Raw genomic sequence first — 7,534 nt, 5'->3', positions numbered from 1 at the left:
TTTAAAAAACCGCAGTTTCCGTGAGGAAAAGCCGATTAAAAATGTATTTTCTTATAATATTAACTCTTAGCAATTTTCTTAAGTTACGAAATTAGTCGAGAAAACGCTTTGTCTCTGAATAAACATAACACTTTTTTTGAAGCATGCGGATTCCTGACACTCAAATCTAGTTAGTAGCTGCAATCAAGGAAATATGGTCTGAATATATTAGTCAGTCGAGTGACTGGAATCTCTCTGAGCGAGATGTATCGAACAATTCCTCGGAGGTCAGCAAATTTTAAAAATGCGAATTTTTCTAAAATTTGATATTTCAGAAAATATTTTACCCATTTCGCTCAAATTTTTAAGTAATAAAAATTACTAACATTTGATAAAAACTACTTTTTGATAGAAGTTTTTCCTGAACGTGAAAGTTTACACTATGTTCGAAACGTCGATACAGAGCATTTGGTTGGTTGGTTCTAATGCCACTTGCCACACGGGCAAGCCTGCTTGGTGAAACCGAGCAAATTTAAGGCAGAGTGTACGTTCTTGTTTTTCAGTGGCGCCATCTATGGCCAAGAATTCAACTTCTGGCACACTATACGTCGCACCCGTTTATAGGGCGGAGCTATTCATACATCCATTCATTCATCTACAGATCGTAATTTTGACCTGAATCAGAGATTGATCGATCTCCAATCCAGTACCCCCACAGGTTGTGATTTGTTATGGGAACATGGAGGACTTTTGCGACTCGACAGATTTAACGTGCATCAGTCACTTTACTACACGGGAAGGCTTCGGCCGGCGGGGTTCGAACGGAGTTCTCGGAAATGGATCCAGCGCCCTACCGACCAGGCTATCCCGGCCCGAGCATTTCTATTTTTCCACTATGACAAAATTTCTCCTAGCTGCCTTGTGGATCCTAGTCCATGATGTTTTCTCCAAATAACACCTGTATTTTTTGGCCCCCTCTAGATGTTGATTGCTACTTATTTTTTCCATCTATATTCCCTTGCTCTCTCTATTTTCTTTATATATATATATATATATATATATATATATATATATATATATATATATATATATATATATATATATATATATATATATATATATATATATATATATATATATATATATATATATATATATATATATATATACAGGGTGGTCCCGAATTCATGGTACAAACTTTAATGGTAGGTACAGGACATTGTAACAATGATTTATTGTATAGGAATGTATAGTCGCAAGTGACGCGGTGAGGCGTAAACAGGGGACAGAAAAGGAAAGAGAAATGGAGTGATCGGTTGGTATCATTGCCGGTAGAGGGCAGTAAAGTGCAGTTTGGTGCTCGATGGATTGGGCGTGGTGAACCAATCCCTTGGCCACCCCGATCTCCCGATTTATCGAGCCTCGATTACTTTTTATGGGGACATCTAAAGCATCTTGTTTATGAGACTCCAGTTGACTCAGATGAGGATCTCGTCGCTCGCATATCTGTAGCTGCTGCAGGCGTGCGTGAAATACCAGGCATCTTTGAACGTGTACGCCAATGGCTCCACCGACGTTGTCAAGCATGTATCGATTCTGGTGGACGCAATTTTGAACACTTACTGTAAACATGACACTTGTCAACAACGCTTTCAATAAAATCTTTGTTTTTCCTTTCGGCCGTTATTTCTCCAGTTTACGCCTCACCACGTCACTTGCGACTATACATTCCTATACAATAAATCATTGTTACAATGTCCTGTACCTACCATTGAAGTTTGTACCATGAATTCGGGACCACCCTGTATATATATATATATATATATATATATATATATATATATATATATATATATATATATATATATATATATATATATATATATATATATGTATGTATATATATATATATATATATATATATATATATATATATATATATATATATATATATATATATATATATATATATATATATATATATATATATATATATATATATATATATATATATATATATATATATATATATATATATATATATATATATATATATATATATATATATATATATATATATATATATATATATATATATATATATATATATATATATATAAAAAATTTTTAAAGGAAATACATATGTTTCTTTAATTGAATGCGTTGATAATTAAAATTTGAAAACTATTGTTTGTCTTAACAATGAATTCTTTGTGCTTTCAGTTAAAACATGAATTTTCGTCAGAGGTCCGCTTTCAAGAAAATATTCAACCTATTTCATTGTTCTGAAGGGATCTGGCTGCCAGATCTTCGTTTTACCCAAATTATGACAAGAAAGTTCAAAAATTTTAATTCCTAATTTTTCATCTGAACGATTGGTTTCGTATAAATTTTCTATTTCAATATTCGCTGGTTTTTAATCATTATTTTAATTTATTTCATTGTTAATGCTCATTGCTCCATTGAAAGTAGAAATCGCCCTGTATGGCAATCGCCCTCAGTCTGTGTACCACTGCCTTAATGTATGCCCAGTTATGCGCTGACCATCATTATTAGAAGGAGAATAAAAGCTATTTAGTTTATACTTGTCTGCTATAGCCTCCCACTTCCTGCCAACCGAGGGCGGAGGGCGGGACGGAGGGAACCGTCGCACTCTCTGAATTTTAAGCGAGGGGGCGAAGAACATGTTTTGCCCCTCCTCAAATGTGAACATTCGGCGCTAAAATAAAGTCACGTAAAATTGGTAATTTTAGAAAATAAAAACTTTTTTTTTCAATTTTGAAGTTATTTAAAGAGAAAACTTAATTTCTTAGCTTAATTTTCTTTTGAAACTTAATTAAAGGGCCAATAATGAGTTTTGATTAGAAAAATTAGAAATAGAGTAAAAAAAACTTTTTTTTTTCAACTTTGAAGCGATTTTTTTAAGCAGAAAACTTTTTTTTACCCTGAAATTAAAGTGAAAAAGCGAATAACGTGCTTTGCCTCTTCTAAAATTATATTAGACATTCATGAAAATAATGTCAAGTTAAACTGATAATTTTAAAAAAAAAATTCCACCTTGAAGTTATTTTCGAAATTTAAAACTTTACAATCAATTATACTCTCAATATACTTATAAAACTTTACTCTCAATTTTGATTGAGAGGGTGAACAATTTGCTTCGCTCCTTCTGGACTTTCGACACTTGTGAAAATAAAGTAAAATAAATTGGTTACTTTTCTTTTTTTTTTTTTAAAAAAAAAGAACTATTTATTTAAATTTAGACGCTACTTTTTGAAAATAAAACTTTCTTTTGAAATTTTGTTTAAGGGCAAAGGATGTGTTTTGCTCTTTCTGAAATTTAGACATACATTATTGTCAAGTTTAATTAACAAACTTAATAGAGAACAAAAAATTTCCACTTAGAAGTGATAAAACTTTACTATCCTCTGAAATTAAAGTAAGCTGGCGAATAATATGTTTCGTCCTTTCTGAAATTTAGGCATTCGTAAAAATAATGTTAAATTGATAATTTTAGAAAGAAAAAATATTTTTTTTTTTAACTTTACTTTTGCAAGACAAATACTGACGTGAAATATCCTCAGTGATAGACAGATCATGGGTTGGAGTTCCCTTGTCGTCAGGCTGGCTAACCATGGGAGGTTCTCGTGGTCTTCCTCTCCATGTAACGCAAATACGGGTTAGTTCCATCAAAAAGTCCTCCACGAAGGTAAAATTTCTCCCAATGCTTGATCCTGCAGTTCCCTTGATTGGTTCAAAATTACAAGGCTATGGAGTTCAACATTAGTAGTCGTAAACCCAAAAATTGGGTCGGCTGTTCAATGACGGTTATTAAATTAAATTAAATAGATTTTGCAAATAGAATAGGCCGGAATAGACTGGTTGGTAGGGTACTGGGCCCATGTCCAAGAGTTCGTGGGTTCGACCCCCGCCTGCCAAAGTAAATGGTGACTGATGCACGTTAAATCTGTAGGGTCACAAAGTCTTCTGTGTTCCTATAACAAATCATACCTCCGGAGGTACTGATCCAAGAGTCTCCTAGTCTTCTGGATTGGTTCAAAAGTACAAGGATACAGAGTTGAACATTAGTAGTCATAAACCCAAAAAAATTGGGTCGGCTGTTCAACGACGGTTATAAAATATAAAATAGATATTAAAACTATGTTCTTTTAGGAATATAATGTATTCACTAAAAATTGGTGGTAGCTCTCTCAATGCTGTAAAAGCGCTTTATAATGTAACAGGGTTGGCAAGTTTTTGACACATGACGGTTTTTACCGGTTTATACCATGGTTTTTACCGTCATGTCAAAAACCCCTCTGTCAAAAACGTCAAAAACTGTCAAAAACCCTAGTTTGAGTAAAACTGTATTTTTATTTGAGTTTAACTTCTTATCATTTAAAATTAATTTATTTTTGGGCAATAAAATTAGAAAAAAAGTTGTTAAAAGATATTTAAGAACAGGTTCTTGCATTTTCCCAACATGATTATATCAAAACATACTATTTGAAGTAAAATATTAGGATACTAAACAAAATTTTCAACATTTCCAAGCATCATTTTGTTTGTCATATTACATTACTGAAGAATGTCAAGTCATTCTTGACTTAGAGTTTGTTAGTAGTTACAAGTTTTGAAAGTTTTGTTTAGCTTATTTCTAATATTTAAGAAATGCCAAATTTTAAATTCTTCTTTTTAGTTCTTGAATTTATTAATAGTTCCAAGCTTTTTTGTTTGTTTGTTTATTTCTAACAATTAAGAAATGCAAATTTTTGAATCCCTTGCAAATCAAGCTATAATGATAAAAGCAAGTATCACTATTTTCAATAAGTATATTACAATATTTCTGCATGAGTGTATATCCTTCTCTAAGAATGCATGTATATAGTTGCAAAATCAATAGCAATCATTTACAACATTCATTTATAAAGGCAATTATGTGAAAATAATATATTGTCCGCTATATGCCATAAGTTAAAGAAAACAGTAGGTTTTTGACAGTTTTTACCGGTAAAAACACGGATTTTACCACTGTCATGTCAAAAACCAGTTTTTGATGGCAAAAACCCAACCCTGTAATGTAATTAAAACATTTAAATTTAAATGGAATAAAATAATTATGTGAAATATAACGTATAAGTAATTAAAAACTGCTCTGAATTAAAATATATATTATTAACTATGAAAGTATCTATCAGAAATTAAAGTCTAAACTGAAAATTAATAATTAACTTCATAAGTACGATATTAAATGATTTTAGCTGTAAATTGAAATAAATTTTGCCTATTTTTCATTCAGTCTATCATAAATATAATTTTTGAAGTGTTCAGCAGATTATTGTTTTTATAATAATTTTCTTAATAAAAGGGTGAAAAATATGGCCGATTGAAAAAGAACTATCAAATTAAAACTATGTAGATATAGTTGAAATATTAACGTTGAAATATAAATTGAAAGAATTCTTTATAATGTAATATTGGATGGCGAGACTCTCCACACGCTATTGGCGAAAGCATGCGTTGCCTTCGGTAATGAGTTCTGCTCTATGCCACCTGTGTCCCGCAGTGGACTGATAGTAAAGACACGGTTCCCAGTAGAACACCGAAGTCAAGCAAAACTGGCTGCGGTCAGTAAGCGGGTGGATCACCACTTTGATTAGTCTGAGTAGGGACTGAGGGTGAGCGGTATCGGTCCTCGTAAAACTGTTCTGCGGTAAAGTATTCGACTTCGAGCGCAGGTCGTCTGTCTACAGGTTAGCCATCCCCTCAGCAGAGGATTAGAATTGAGATGGCATGTCTTCGTATCATCCTCAGGGATGTTTCCCAGACCATTGCCACATCGTGCAGATCTAGTGCGATGTTAATAAAGTACCCCCCTGTAGCTACTACGTCTCCACAAAGCTTTGAAAGCTTAAAGCTTGTTTTAAATCGCACAGATATATGCAGCAGCAAGCAACTTAGCAAAACAAAAAATTTGATCTCTTTCTGATTCAAGATTCTAGTTATTATTTAGTCTTTCTGAAATAAATATCGAACATTAACTTTTCTAATAAATATATTTCCGAATTAGGATGAGTTCTCCTACTTTTAATGATTCAACTGATGAAGAGCAGGTTGAGTTTAATTTTTTATGTATTTTGTAATCAGCAGTTGGGCATGGAACTGTTTTTCTCATATTTCTTTTAATTATGGTATCTGATTGATTTTTATTAATTCATTCGACTTTAATATGAAATCAAATTATAATATTAATTTGATTTCATATTAAAGTTGAAGAAATGTGAGTCGTTTGTAAAAATTGTAACGAACCTAACTATTATTTTTTTATAGTAAATGATATAGTTACAAGTCAAATGACACTCATATCTTTTGAGCGGTCTGTCAAAAAATTTTATAAAACTATAGATTTTTACTAAACTTTGCGTTAATTCATTAAAATTAAGAGCATAAAGTATTAAAATTAAATTTTTTTAAAAAAACTGGATTTTAAAACAAAAAATATTGTGATGGATCTATTTTCAAGACGAAATATTGGTGTAGAATTACTTAAGGATATTTTTACATTGATGCCTGTTTGGTGCTAGTAAGTTTTTGTCAGCAGTGAACAAAATTGTCCGCTTTTTCTTTTGTAAACAACTAGTTATATAATCATGCATCTAATGATTAGTTACTTTAATTTAGTACATAGGTTATTCCCTACAAATTGTCTATTTTCAGGTAGGAACAACAACTACGAAAATTAATAATTTTCTGTAATAAGCTACAGGATACGGTACTAAACGAAAAAAAAAATAGCAGTCTCGGTTATTATTAAAATAAAATGCTTTTATTATTTTAAGTATTTATTAAAGTGAGTTTATGATAGCATAGTAAGAGAATAATAATTCTAGTCACAAACATGTTAAAAATAATATTTTTAATGAACATGTTTAAGCACAGTACAGAACCCGTTATCCGGAAATTAGAAAACCAAAAAACTGGAACGAAATTCGATGAATTTTCCCGCCATTTAAAAAAAAAAAAAAATTTTCCTCATAAGATTTTAGGATTTTTCTTTCTTTTTTGAAAGATCTTTACCTTACCATCATTTTGGAAATAATCATTAGTGTACTTCATCGTTTTTTCTTCTTTTTAAGATTATTTCCAAAAATTTTTTTTCAGTTGGGTTTAACAATTAAAAAAACGGCTTTTTGTAGCGATTCAGAAAACCGGAAAAATCAGTTATCCGGAATAGCGATGGTCCCGATCATTCCGGATAATCGGTTACCTACTGTACATCCTTAGTCCTTAATTGCTTTTTGAATTATATATTATCCATTACTGCCAAGTATTAACTGTAAAATATATATATTATTTAATTGTATGAGCTATAAGTAGTAAACATGCAAATAAATTATGGACTGCCAATTTTTAACAGGTTTTGAGTAATTCCATCTTTTTTAACCATTAAGAACCTACTTTTTATCATGTTATGGTAAAACTGGTTATTAAAATCTAACCTGAACCATATAATTCCAAATGTTATTTTAGTGTTTCAGCAATTGAAAAAGCGCTT

This window comes from Parasteatoda tepidariorum, chromosome 1 (genome assembly GCF_982258835.1).
Source record: "Parasteatoda tepidariorum strain Cologne lab strain chromosome 1, Ptep-v5.0, whole genome shotgun sequence".
Classification (NCBI taxonomy): domain Eukaryota; kingdom Metazoa; phylum Arthropoda; class Arachnida; order Araneae; family Theridiidae; genus Parasteatoda; species Parasteatoda tepidariorum.
The sequence above is the reverse complement of the archived record's forward strand: the minus strand, read 5'-3'. Positions refer to the sequence as shown.